Here is a 15142-nt window from a genome sequence, read left to right on the forward strand (position 1 = left end):
AACAGTAGCCACCAATCCTGTGCTAGCCTTACATCTGCCATCCGCCCTAGCAACAGCAGCAGCCAATCCTAGGCCGCCACCTGCCTTTGCAGCCACCAATCCTAGGCCGCCACCCGTTGGTACTAGCCACTCCCTCTACCTTAGAGTATATATACCCTGCCTCTTCAATAAAGTTTTGCAGCTTGATCAGAAACCTGTCTTGCTGTCGTTCCTCGCGTCTCTTGTCCCATACCATTCCTCCCTCACAGGATTTGGAGCTTCCGTTGAACGTCCCACCAGCCGGGACAATCCACCAAAGGATATACATTGAAAAGACCAGATAGCTACACATTCTAGTAAATACACCAAAAAATCCTGGTAAATACAGCCACAAGGACATTTAGAGACTTCAAATACTGGGATATACACCCACAAACAGATCATAGATAACACACCTTGGGGTATATACCCACAGTCGAGGACTTCACATCCTAGAAAAAAACAGCAACGAATAAATCAGAGGCCTCAAAAACTTGACAGTACATATGACCAGATCAGAACTATCACATCCTGGGATCTATACACACAAATCAGAGAACTCACATCCTGGGATCTATACTGACAAAATGTTCACAGATCTTACATGCTGGGAAATACACTCAAAAGCAGATCAGAACCGTCACATATCGGGACATATACTATCAAATAGATCAAAGACAAAATTCTGCAAAACACCCACAAACCGTTCACAGACCTAAAGTCCTGGAACATACACTAATAAACAAATCAAGAACCTCATATCCTAGGACTACACTCACAAAGAGAACACAGATAACAGAACCTGAGACAAACATCAAGAAACATATCAGAGACCTGAGATCCATGAAAATATACCACCAAACAGAACAGAAACCTCTCAGTCTGTAAACACACACACAAAGTAGAGAGACACACATTCTGGAAAATACACATAAAAATCACTTATTGGGACAAATAACCACAAAACCCACAGAGACCACATGTCTTGAAACAAACACACCTGAACAGATCAGGAACCTCAAAATGGACTCATGGACAGAAGCAGATCAGACCTCACCTTTTCAGACATAAAACAGGAAGCAGATCAGACACTTCACACAAACAAACATCATAAACAAATCAGAGTGCTTACACCCTGGGATAACAACTGACAAAAAAAGATTAGGGGCATCAAAACCTGGAACATACAGTCACAAAAACACCAAAGGCCTCCTATCTAGCAACATAAACGGACAAACAGATCAGACTTCACAAGCCAAGATAAACACAAACAGATCAGAGATCTCAAATCCTGCAACATACTCCCACAAGCAAGACAGAGACTTAAATGCTAGGGAAAACACCCAGGGACAGATCACAGACCTGACATCTTGAAACATAACACCAACAAAGAGATCAGAGAGCTTATATACTGGGACAAAGAGCACTCAAGCCACGGCACTTACACCCACACAGAGCCCAGGAATTTCACCCTGTTGACACGCATGCCTACACAGACCAGAAACCTTACATCCTGCTATATATACTACCAAACAAATCAGAAACCTCATATCTTGGGCAACAGCAATAAACGCATGAGAATTACCAATCTGGACAAAACCCACAACCACCTCAGAGACCACACAGACTCTGTGTACACCTCAAAGTCAGCTCAGAGACTCACACCCTAGGATATGCACACATAAATGCATCACGTTCCTCATATCCACACACTCGCCTACAAACAGGTCACAGACTACTACTCATTCAGGGAGACACACCCTCACCCAGGACCCAGACTGCACACCCTGGCTCATATACCCACACACAGATCAGCAACCTCCCTCCATCAGACGTACTCTCACAAACACATCAGGGAGTTCGCATCCTGGCATATACATGACACCCAGTCTGAGGACATAACGACCTGGTTCATTGTGTTATATAGTTTTCTATTGCTGCTGGAACAAACCACCAGTCTCAGTGTGGTTAAAAATGCAAATTGATTACTGTACATTTGTGCAAGTCCGAAGCCCAAACGTGGGTCCTACAGAGCTAAATTCAAGGTGTAGGCAGAGCTTCATTCCTTCCAGAGGCTCTCGCGGAGAATCTGCTTCTTTGTGTTTTCCAGTTTCTAAGGGCTGACTGCTGCATTTCTTGGCTTATGGCCTTTGCCTCCATCTTCCACATCAGCAGAGCTTCAATCTTCAAAACTCTGTTTCTCTCTGTCCTCAGGTTTTGTCATCACATCACCTTCTTTAACTACTTCCATCGTCATATTTCCCTCCATGACTCAGCGTGTGTCCTAACACTGTCTTCCTAACTCTGAATGTCCAGCTTCCCTCACATAAGGACCCTTGTGATTACACTGGGCCCACCTGGATAAACCAGGATCATCCCTCCAACTCAGTGTGCTTAACTTAATCACATCTGCCAAGTCACTTTTACCACATAAATTAACATTCACAAGTCCCAAGGATTGGGACATGGACATCTATGGAGGGCTGTTATCTGGCTACATACAGATATACAGGCACAAAGAAGTAAAGACCTCACCTCCTGGGACCCATACCTTCAAAGAGTCAAACAGCAGATATCAGAGACATACACTCCAAGGAGGTGTCAGTCTTCTCACTCTGGGACATTGTGGTAGGTTGAATTATGCATCCCTCCAAAAAACACCTTCTTAATCTTAATCCCGTTCCACTGTAAATAGGACTCTTTGAAGATGTTGTTTTTAGTTAAGATGTGCCAGCTGAATCAGGATGGGTCTTAATCCTATTATTAGAAGCCTTATAGAGAGAAAGCCATGAGAGGATCCAGAACCTGGAAGTCAGCAGGAACTGGGAAGAGAAAGGAGAAGACATCACCATGTGACAGGAAAACCAAGGAACCCAAGGATTGCTGACCTGCCAGAATGCTTCCAACCCCGGGAGGAAGCAAGTCTTCGAGCCTCTGAACTGTGAGCCAATGCATTCCTGTTGTTAAGTCAACCCATTGCATGGTAATTATCTTAGCAGCCTGGGAAACTAAGACAGACATACATCCAAAAGAGTAGAGAGATCCTCATTGTGGGAAATATACCAAAGATTGTTCAGAGTCCTTACACCCAGGAATTAAGCCACAAAAGCACGTCAGAACTCCCTATCTGGGATGTACTCAGCCATACAGATCAAGGACCTGACATACAGGGATATATACTCAAAAAGAGATTAGGGACCCCATATTCTGAGACATATACCCCCAAACATACCACATCTCCATCTCTGGGACTCATACACACAGGGAATAGAGAGACACGCATTCTAGGACATACAGCCACGAACAGCTCAGGAACCTCAGAAACTGGAAAATATAACCACAAACACAACAGACTTCACATCCTTGACAAACACATGAAGAGATCAGAAATGCACATACTGTGATACACAAACAAAGAGACCAGAGATCTTATCTAAGAACTACAAACAAAAACACACCAGTGAGTTCAAAATCCTGGAACATGAAACCACAAAAAGATCTGAGACATCATGTTCTAGGAAATACACCCAGAATGAGAACAGTGACCTGATGTCTTAGCATGTATACCCACAAGGAGGTCAGAGAGTTCAGATCCTGGCACAGGCACTCAGAAACAGATCAGAGGCCTCATCCCATGAGACATACACCCAGAAGGAGCTCACAAACCTCACATCCTCCGGAATTACACCTTTACACCTTAACTGATAAGAGACCTCCCATCCTGGTATATATACCTACTACAAAGAAATCAGACAGCTCTCAAGTTTTAAAATAACCCCCAAAGAGGAATCAGGGATCTCACAACCTGGAAAATACACCCACAAAGAGCTCAGAAAACTCACAACTGAGACTCATGCCTGGGATGTACATCTAAACAGCTCAGAGACTCACATCCCAGTACACCCATTCAGAAACAGATGGGAGAACGTAAATGATGGGAAAAGACCATCAACAGTCAGAGACCTCCAAGTGAAGAGTTCAGGTACTTTAAACCATCAGGCATACACCTACAAAGAGTCAAGGGGGCTCACATTATGGGACATACACTAACAAAGAGATTAGAACCCTTAAAACCTGGAAATGTACCCACCATCAGATCAGAGACCACAAATCTGCAACATACTCCAACAAAAAAGTCAGAGGCCTCACATGCTGAGAAATACACCCAGAAATATACTGTGGACCTGTCAACTGGACATATACCCACAAATGTGTCAGAGGATTCATGCCATGGGATATAAAACCACAAAGATCTTAGAAGCTTCATGCCCTGACAACCATACACAAATACATCAGAGACCTCACGTCCTAGCACATGGAAACAGAATATGGTTAGAGAACTCACATCCTGGGATGCACAGCCTCAAAGAGGTCATCAACCCCTGGTTCATTCACCTACGATAAGATCAGAAAATTCACATCAGACAAACACCAAGCAACATATCATGGAGTTCTCACCCTGGGATATACACCAGTGAAGAGATTACAGACTTCACAACCGGGAACACACGCACAAACACATCAGAGACCACAGATCCCATGACCAGATCAGAGACCTCATACCCTGGAACAAACACTCACAAGCAGAACAGAGACTATACAACCAGAGACACAAATCCACCAATAGATGAGAGATCTGAAATTCTGCAGCATACACTTGTAGGCAAGACAGGATGTTAGATGCTAAGGAAAACACCCTGGAACAGATCGCAGTCTGACATGTTGAAACATACACCTACAAAGGGATCAGAGAGCTTATGTACTGGGACACAGACCAACAGTAGAGAAGAGCACTCAAACCCACAAAGAGTGCCGAAGGGAACTTCACCCTCTGGATACACATGCCTACTCAGACCAGAAACCTTACATCCTGTTATAGATACCACCAAACAAATCAGAAACCTCATATCTTGTACAATAGCAACAAGCACATGAGAATTACCGATCTGGCCATAACCCACAACCACCTCAGAGACCACACAGACTCTGATGTACACCTCCAAGTCAGCTCAGAGACTCACACCCTAGGATATGCACACACAAATGCATCACATTCCTCATATCCACACACTCGCCTACAAACAGCTCACAGACTACTCATTTGGGGAGGCACACTCTCAGCCAGGACTGTACATCCCGGCTCATATACCCACACACAGATCAGCAACCTCCCTCCATCAGACGTACACTCACAAGCACATCAGGGAGTTCACATCCTGGTATGTACATGACACCCAGTCTGAGGACATCACGACTTGGTTCACTGTATTAGTTTCCTACTGCTGCTGGAACAAACCACCACAGTCTCAGTGTGGTAAAATAAGGCAAATTGATTACTGTAATTTCTGCAAGTCAGAAGCCTGAACGTGGGTCCTACAAAGCTAAATTCAAGGTGTGGGCAGAGCTTCATTCCTTCTGGAGGCTCTTGGGGAGAATGTTTCTTTGTGTTTTCCAGTTTCTAGGGGCCGAATGCCGCATTCTTTGGCTCGTGGCCTTTGCCTCTGTCTTCCACATCAGCAGTGCTTCAATCTTCAAAATTCTCTCTCTCTGTCCTCAGCTTTTGTCATCACATCGCCTTCTCTGACTCTACTTCCGTCTTCACATTTCCCTCCATGACTCGGCATGTGTCCTAACACTGTCTTCCTAACTCTGAATGTCCAGCCTCCCTCACATAAGTACTCTTGTGATTACATTGGGCCCACCCGGATAACCCAGGATAATCTCTCCATCTCAACGTGACTAACTTTATCACATCTCCAAGCCCCCTTTTCCAGGTAAAGTAACATATTCACAGAATCCAGGAATTGGATATGGAATTGGCATGGGGGCTAATATTGTTTGAACCGAGACATACATGCACAAGGGAAAACAGACCTCACTTCAGGGTATTTTTTCTCAGTGAGTTTAACAAGCTCACATCCTGAGATGTGTAACTCCAAAGAGATCACAGTCCTCCAACTCTAGGACGTACACCCAAAAATAGCACAGAGACACCACCTGGGACATATACCCAAAAGGGCTGAGTGCTCACACTCTGGGAATTAAGCCACAAAAGCATGTCAGAACTCCCTATCTGGGATGTACACACCCACACAGATCAAGTACGCAGCAAACAGGGATCTACAAACTCACAAAGAGATTAGGAACCACTTATCCTGAGACATATACCCCCTATCATATCACATCTCCATCTCTGGGGCTCATACACACAGAGTAAAGAGACACACATTCTGGGACATATACCCATGAGCAGCTCAGAGACCTCAGAAACTTGAAAATATAACCACAAACACAACAGACACCACTTTCTTGACAAACACATACAAAGAGATCAGAAAGGCACATACTATGATACACGAACAAAGAGACCAAAGATTTTATCTAGGATATACAAACGAAAATACACCAATGACCTCAAATCCTATAACAAGAAACCACAAACAGGTATGAAACATCACATGCTAGGAAATACACCGAAAATGAGGACAGTGACCTGATGTCATGGTGCATGCACCTACAAAGAGGTCAGAAAGCAAAGATGTCACATCCTAGGACATACACAGATCAAGAATTCACAAACTGAGATTTATACACAGAAACTCTGGTTCAGCCCCAAACACAATAAAGACACCACAACTGGTGATTACAACCATAAAGAGAAAAAGACCTGAAACTCTTGATAGAGCTACACACAGATCAGAGACCTTACATACAGAGACATACGAGGGCAAACACGGCGTCTTCTTACTTTGGGACATACACCCAGAAACAGATCATAGACCTCATACTCTGGGAAATATACCCACAAACAGACCTTGACATACACCAGTGAAGAAAGACTTCACATACCAACGAATGGATCAGAGACCTCACATCCTGGGATATATATCCACAACAATCTCAGAGACTTCCCACCATCAACACACATACCCAAAGAGGTCATATGGCCTCAAACAGACCTGAGAACTCACATTCTGTGAAATTCTCCCCCAAAACAAATCAGAGATCTCATACCCTGATACATATACCCATGAACAGAGACCTCACACTCTGGGGCCTATACTTGCAAGAAGATCAGAAACCTCACACCCTTGGACATACACAGAAGCAGAGCAGAAATCTCACATCCTGGACATACACACACAAATAGATCAGGGATGTCACATCCTGGAATATATACCCACAGACAACTCAGAAATCATGCATCTTGAAAAATACATACCTCAGCAGATCAGAGACCTCAAAACCTGGGACATATACCCTTAAAGATCTCAGATACCTTATACTCTGGTACATATACACATGAACAGACACATTGTATACTGTGACGTACACTCACAAACATGTCAGAAATCCCATGCCTTGGGACATGCATCCACAAACATCTCATAAACCTTACATCCATAAACAGATCAGAGAGCTGAAACTCTGGGACTCAGGTCCACCCCCACCCCTACCCCCAAATCAGAAATATAAATATCTGGACACAAACCCTCAAACACCTCAGAATCTTCATATCCAGAGACTCAGTGGCCCAAACTCCTCCGAGACCTAATGCCCTGGATACAGACTCAAGTCACCTTGGTGACTTCACTTCCTGGGGTTTAGATACACATATACCTCAAAGAATAAACACAACCCATACACAGTCCTGCAAGGAGTTCATGGATGTGAAACTTGAGTCACAGACCACCAAGCCCCTTGATGACCTCACACCCAAACACTGACAGCCAGAGAGCTCAGAGATTTCAAATTCTGGACCCAAAGACAATGCATCTTAGAGACACCATACCCTGCGATTAAGGATCCCAAACAGTTCAGATACCTCACATTCTGAACATGAAAAGAAAACTGCACAGAATGCCCACACTTTTGGAAACAGATTCCCAAACAGTTCAAAGATCTCAAAACCTAAAGAAAGAACCCAAAGAGAGCGCAGACCTAAATGTGTGAAACACAGAATGCCCAAAAAACCCAGACCTCATACAGGCCATAAAAAAAGCTCAGAAAACCTCAAACCCTGGACAGAGACCCTATAAAAGCTTGGGAACACCATTTATTGGTTCTATCTATTGCTGCATAATGAGTTATCCCAACACTTAGTGGCTCAAGCAACAGTTAACATTTATTATCTCACAGTTTCTGGGAGTCAGGAAATTGAGAGCAGCTTAGCTTTGGGATCTCTCAAGTGGTTTTGGTCAAGATTATCAGCCAGCACTGCAGTTTTCTGAAGGCTTGTGTGGGGCCGGAAGCTCTGTTTCTGAGTTGGATCACACATGGCTGGCAAGTTAGTGCTGGCTTTTGGCTGGGAAGCCCCAGTTCTGCAGCACATGGAACGCACCATGAGGCTGCTTGAGAATCCTAACATGGTGGCTGGCTTCCATTAGAGCAAGTGATCCAAGAAAGAGCAAGATGGAAACCTTTTAAATTTCCCTCTAAGTAAGCACTGCTTCCTGGCATCCCAGAGATTTTGATAAGCTGCATTTTCATTTTCATTTAGTTAAATATATGTTTTAATTCTTCTTGAGACTTCTTTGACCCATGTGTTTAGAAGTGTGTTGTTTAATTTTCAAATATTTACAGATTTTCCAGATACCTTTCTGTTACTGATTTCTAGTTTAATTCCATTGGGGTCTGAGAATATACTTGGTATTATTTCTATGTTTTTAAATTTGTTAAGGTGTGTTTTTTGGCCTAGAATGTGATTTATCTTGGTGATTCTGCTGTTATTGGATGGACTATTTTGTAAATGTCAGGTAGATCAAGTTGACTGTTGGTTTAGTTCATCTGTATCCTTAATGATTTTCTGACTGTTTGATCTATCAATTACTGACAGAGGAGTGTTTAAACCTCCAACCATAATAGTGGCTTTCTCTGTTTCTCCTTTTAATTCTTTCAGTTTTTGTTTCATGTGTTTTTTGGGGGGTAGGGGGACTGTAGATATTTTTATTAGTGGAAATGTTCCTTCTACAGATAACTTTTTCTACATATATTTTTCATGAATACATTCTCTTTTTTCTTAAACTTTCTATTTTATAATACTTTCAAACTTACAGGACAATTCCAAATATAACACAAAACCCATTCAGAGAACTCCCACATACTCCCACCTCCCCCAGATACCCATATCCACCAATTTTAACATTTTGCCATGTATCATTCTGTCTATCTGTCTATCAATTTTCTAAACATTTGATGGTAAGCTGTATACGTCATGCTCCTTGAACACATAATACTTCCATGTAAATTTCCTAACAACAGATAGTCACTTATGTAACCACATTAAATATAGTTATCAAGTTCAAAAACTTTAACAATGATAATAAAGCTTTCATTCTATATTCCATTGCTCACATGTCCCAATAATATTCTTTTGGGCCCTTCTCCAATATTAGGGCCAATCCAGGCTCATGTATTGCATTTAACTGTCATTGTCTCTTTAGTTCCTCTTTTTTTTTTTAATTGTGGAATGTATATACAACATGCACTTTCCCATTTCAGCCACCCCCAAGCATACCATTCAATGGGATAAATCACATTCACAATGTTGTGCTACCCTCACCATCATCCATTACAAGAACTTCCCCATCACCCCAAATAGAAACCCTACATCCATTATGTATTAACTCCCCTTCCCTATGTCCACCCCTGGTAACTTGTACTGTACCTTCTGTCTCTAAGCCTTTGCATATTCTAGCTATTTCATATAAGTGGAATCATACAATATCTGTCCCTTTGTGTCTGACTTACTTCACTCAGTATGATGTCTTCAAGGTTCATCCATGTAGTGGCATCAGAACTTCATTCCTTTTTAGGGTTGAGTAATATTCCATTGTATGTATATACCACAGTTTGTTTATCCATTCATCTGCTGATGGACATTTGAATTGTTTCTACCTTTTGGCCTCATGTATTTTGTTGCTCTGTTATTAGGTGCATACATGTGTAAGATTATGTCTTAAGAGAAGTGATTCCTTTATTATTATATAATGCCCCTCTCTACCCTTGATAATTTCCCTGTTTTGAAGTCTGCTTTGCTGGAAATTAATATAGCCACTTCAGCTTTCTTTTGATTAGTGTTAACATGGTATATCTTTCTCTATCCCTTTACTTTTGACCTGAGTCTTTATATTTAAAGTGGGTTCTTGTAGACAATATATATGTAGTTGGGTCCTATTTTATTATCCACTCTCACAATGTCTGCCTCTTAATTGATGTAATTAGACCATTTATATTTGAAGTTATTAGTGATAGAGTTGGATGTTTACCATGTTTGTTACTGTTTTCTATTCATTGTATTTGTTCTCCATTTTTTTTCACCCTTTTTCTGCCTTCTCTGGTTTTAATTGAGCATTTTATATGATTGCATTTTATCTCCTCTCTTATCAATTATACTTCTTTTAAAATTTTTTTAGTGGTTGCCCTAGAGTTTGCAATATACATTTAAAATAATCTTAAGTCCACCTTAAAATAACACTATAATCCTTCAGATGCTGTGCAGGTACCTTATAACATTACGAGTATTTCCATCTCTCCTTCCCTCCCATCCCTTAGGACATTGCTGTCATTCATTTCACTTATCCATATGCTATGATCACCCAATATATTGTTATTATGGTTATTACTTGAAATAAACAGTTATTTTTAGATCAATTAAAAAAATAAGATTTATTTTACTTTTATTTACTCCTTCACCAAGGCTCTTTCTTTCTTTCTTTATGCATATCAGAGTTTCTTACCTATATTATTTTACTTCTTCTGCAGGAACTTCTTTAAACATCTCTTGCAGGGAGCATCTGTTGGCAATGATGTTTTGTTTTTTTTTTGTCTCATTTCTTAAGGTGAAATTCACATAAAACAAAATTAACCATTTCAAAGATTACAACTCAGCAGTATCCAGTACATTCACAACATTACAGACCACTACCTTCATCTAGTTCCCAAACACTTTCATGACCTCCAAAGGACACTCCACATTCATCAAGCAGTCACTTCTCCACTCCCCCCTTACCCCAACCCTTGGCAACCACCAATGGACTCCATGGACTCACTTACCCCTGACACTTCATGTAAATGGAATCATATAATAAGTGATATTTTGTGTTTGGCTTCTTTCTTTTTTTCTTCAGACTGCGGCAATGTTTGTGTGTGTGCGTATAAGAAAATTTGCCATTTTAACCACTTTATATGTGTACAATTCAATGGCATTAATTTCTTTTACAATATTGTGCTACCATCACTACCTTCCATTACAAAAACGTTTTCAGCACCCAAAACACAAACTCTTTACCCACTGAGCAACAACTCCCCCTTTACCTTCCTCCCAGCCCCTGGTAACTTCTAGTCTTTCTTTCTCTATGAATTTGCTTATTATAAATAGTTCATGTAAGTGGAATCATACAATATTTGTCTTTTTATGTCTGGCTTATTTCACTTAGTATAATGTTTTCATTATGTTGTAGCATATATCAGAACTTTATTCCTGTTTGTGCTGAAGAGTATCCAATTGCGTGGATACACCACATTTTGTTTATTCGTTCATCTGTCCATGGACACTTGAGCTGTTTACACCTGAGGGCTATTGTGAATAATGCTGCTATGAACATTTGCAAACAAATATTTCTTCGAATACTTGTTTTCAGTTCTTTTGGGTATATACCTAGGAGAGGAATTGTTGGGTCATATGCTAATTCCATGTTTAACTTTTTGAGAAACCATCAAAGTGTTTTCTGCATTTGCTGTACCATTTTACATTCCCACAAGCAATGTACTAGGGTTCCAATTTCCCCACAATCTTGCCAACACTTGTTATTTTCTGCCTTTTTAAAATTATAGCCGTCCTAGTGGGGTGTGAAGTGGTATCTCATTGTGGTTTTGATTTGCACTTCCCTAATGACTAATGATGATGAGCATCTTTTCATGTGCTTATTAGCTATTTGTAGTTCTTCTTTTGAAATATGTCTATTCAAGTCCCTTACACATTTTAAATTGGCTTGTTTGTCTTTCTGTTGTTGAGAGTTCTTTATAAATTGTGGACACTAGTCCATTATCGAATATATGATTTATAAATCTTTCTCCCATTCTCTAGGTTGACTTCTCACTTTCTTGACAGTATCCTTTTATGCACAAACATTTTTAGTTTTGGTGAAGTCCAATTTGTCTAGTTTTTCTTTGGTTACTTGTCTTTTTGGTTAACATCTAAGAATCCATTGCCAAATCCAAGGTCATGAAGATTTACTCTGATGTTTTCTTCTAAGATTTTAATAGTTTTAGCTCTTATATGTAGGTCTTTGATCCATTGTGAGTTAATTTTTGTATGATGTGAGGTAGGGGTCCCACTTCATTCTTGTGCATGTGGAAATCCACTTGTCCCTCCACCATTTGTTGAAGAGACTATTCCTTCCCAATTGTATGATCTTGGCACCCTTATTGAAAAGCAATTGACAAAAGATGTAAGAGTTTATTTTTGGACTTTTCAATTCTACTGCATTATCTAACTTTATGTCTATCCTTATGCCAGTTATTTTAGTTTCCTAGGCTGCTCAAAGCAGATATCATGAAATGGTTTTGGCTTTAACAATGGGTATTTATTAGCATACAAGCTCACGGTTTTGAGGCCATGAAAATGTTCAAATCAAGGCATCAAAAAGGTGATGCTTTCTTCCTAAAGACCAGCTGCCAGTGATCCTTGATTCCTCTGCCACATGGCAAGGCACATGGCAGTGTCTGCTGGTCTCTCTGTTCTTTTTTGGGTTTCGCTGATTTCAGCTTCTTGCATCCATGGCTTTCTCTCTCTCTCTCTCTCTCTCTATATATATATATATATATATCCATCCCATTTATAAAGGACTCCAGTAAGAGGATTAAGACCCACCCCAGGACACAGCTTAAATGAAGTAACCTCATCAAATGGTTCTACTTAAAATAGATTTACACCCACAGGAATGGATTAGCTTTAAGAATATGATTTTCCAAACCATCACACTCTACCCTCTGGACCCCAAAAAGACATGTTCTATCTATATGCAAAATACATTTACTGCATCACAATATCCCAAAAGCCTTAAGTCATTTCAGTAACAATACTAAGTACAAAGTCGAATCAAAATTAGTTATAGGTGTGGTCTGTCCTGGGGCACAATTCCCCTCCCTCTGCAGACCTGTGAAACCATTTCCACACACATGGGTGGGCTCATTCTCTTGGCCTGAGAATATATCTTCAGTCCAGATCTCAGCTTCACTGGTCCTGCCTTTGAAGTGACTTTTCCTTTAATCTTTCCCTTTTCTGTCCTTTTTAGTCCAGGCTGGCAGTGGTTCCATTCATACAGATCTTGCAAAGGTTACTGGTTTTGCATACAGTACACAGGGGTCCAAACCATCAGACAGTCGGACTTTCCAAAGGTTCTTCCTGGATAACTACACCTCCAATACTGACTTGCACTGAAATGGCCAACTGCCATTTCAGTTAAACCCTCACATGGAGCACTATTCTCTGGGGACTTGCTTTCCAGAAACTCGGAATTTTCCAAACCATCAATTTCTGGTTCCTTTGTGCTCAGAAGTTCAGTTCTCAGCTTATCCCTTTCATAAATATATATAAATATATATATATAAATATATATATGTAAATATATATATATATATATATATATATAAAATATAAAAAATACAGAAGAATACCCTCCAGATTGACCTCTTAACTCTATCTGAGATCTCTCAGACACTGAAACTATATATTGCTTCATTTCTTTTCCCCCTTTTGGTCAAGACGGCATTCTCAATCCCATGATGCCAGGGCCAGGCTCATCTCTCAGAGTCCTGTCCCTCGTTGCCAGGGAGACTTACACCCCTGGGAGTCATGTCCCAAGTAGTAGGGGATAGGGTAGTGAGTTTATCTGCAGAGTTGGCTGAGAGAAAGAGGCCACATCTGAGCAACAAAGGAAGTTCTCTGGGGGTGACTCTTAGGCATAATTATAAGTAAGGTCTACAGTTTTGAGGCCATGAAAATGCCCAAACCAAGGTATCAACAAGGCAATGCTTTCTTCCTGAAGACTGGCTGCCAGCAATCCTTGGCTCCTCTGCCATGTGGCAATGCACATGGTGGTGTCTGCTGTTATCACCCTTTTCTTTTGAGTTATGTTGAGTTCAGCTTCTTGCTTCTATGGTTTTCTCTCCCTCTCTTTGTATTCATCCCATTTATAAAGGACTCCAATAAAAGGATTAAGACACCCCCCCCCAGGCCACATCTTAACTCAAGTAAACTAATTAGAAGGTCCTACATACAATAGGTTTATACCCACAGGAATAGATTACTTTTAAGAACATGTTTTTCTGGGGTAGATACAATTCCAAACCACCACACCGGTGTCACAAAGTTTTGAATTGTAGCTTGGTAGTATGTTTTTAAATCAGGAATTATGAGTCTTCCTACTTTGTCCTTCTTTTTCAAGAATTGTTTTGGCTATTCTGGGTGCCTTGCAATTCCATATGAATTTGAACATAGACTTTTCCATTTCTGCAAAAATGGATGTTAGGATTCTGATAAGGATGGGTACTGAATCTTTAGCACAGTTTGGGGAATACTGCTATCTTAACAATATTAAGTCTCCCAAGCCATGAACATGGGATGCCTTTCTATTTACCTAGGTCTTCTTTAATCTCTTTCATCAATGTTTCGTAGTTTTCAGTGTGCATATTTTGCACCTCTTTGGTTAAATTTATTCCTCAGTTTTTCTCCTTCACTTCAGAAGGATAATTTCACTGGATATAGAATTTTAGATTGGTGGGGTTTTTTTCTTTCAACGCTTTAAATATTTCACTCACTCTCTTCTTGTTTGCATGGTTTCTGATGAGAAGTCCACTGTAATTTTTATCCATGTTCCTCTAAAGCTAAGGTTGTTTTCCTTTTGACTTCCTTCAGGATCTCCTCTGTCTTTGATTTTCTGCAGTTTGAATATGATATGCTTAGGTGCATATCTTTTGCTAACCTGCCTAGTGTTCTCTGAGCTTCCTGGATCTTTGGTTTGGTGTCTGTCATTAATTTTGGAAAATTCACAGTCATTATTACTTCAAGTTCTTCTTCTGCTCCATTATATTTTCCTTCTCCTTCTAGTATTTCAATTAT

Source organism: Choloepus didactylus, assembly GCF_015220235.1.
Source record: "Choloepus didactylus isolate mChoDid1 chromosome Y unlocalized genomic scaffold, mChoDid1.pri SUPER_Y_unloc1, whole genome shotgun sequence".
Classification (NCBI taxonomy): domain Eukaryota; kingdom Metazoa; phylum Chordata; class Mammalia; order Pilosa; family Megalonychidae; genus Choloepus; species Choloepus didactylus.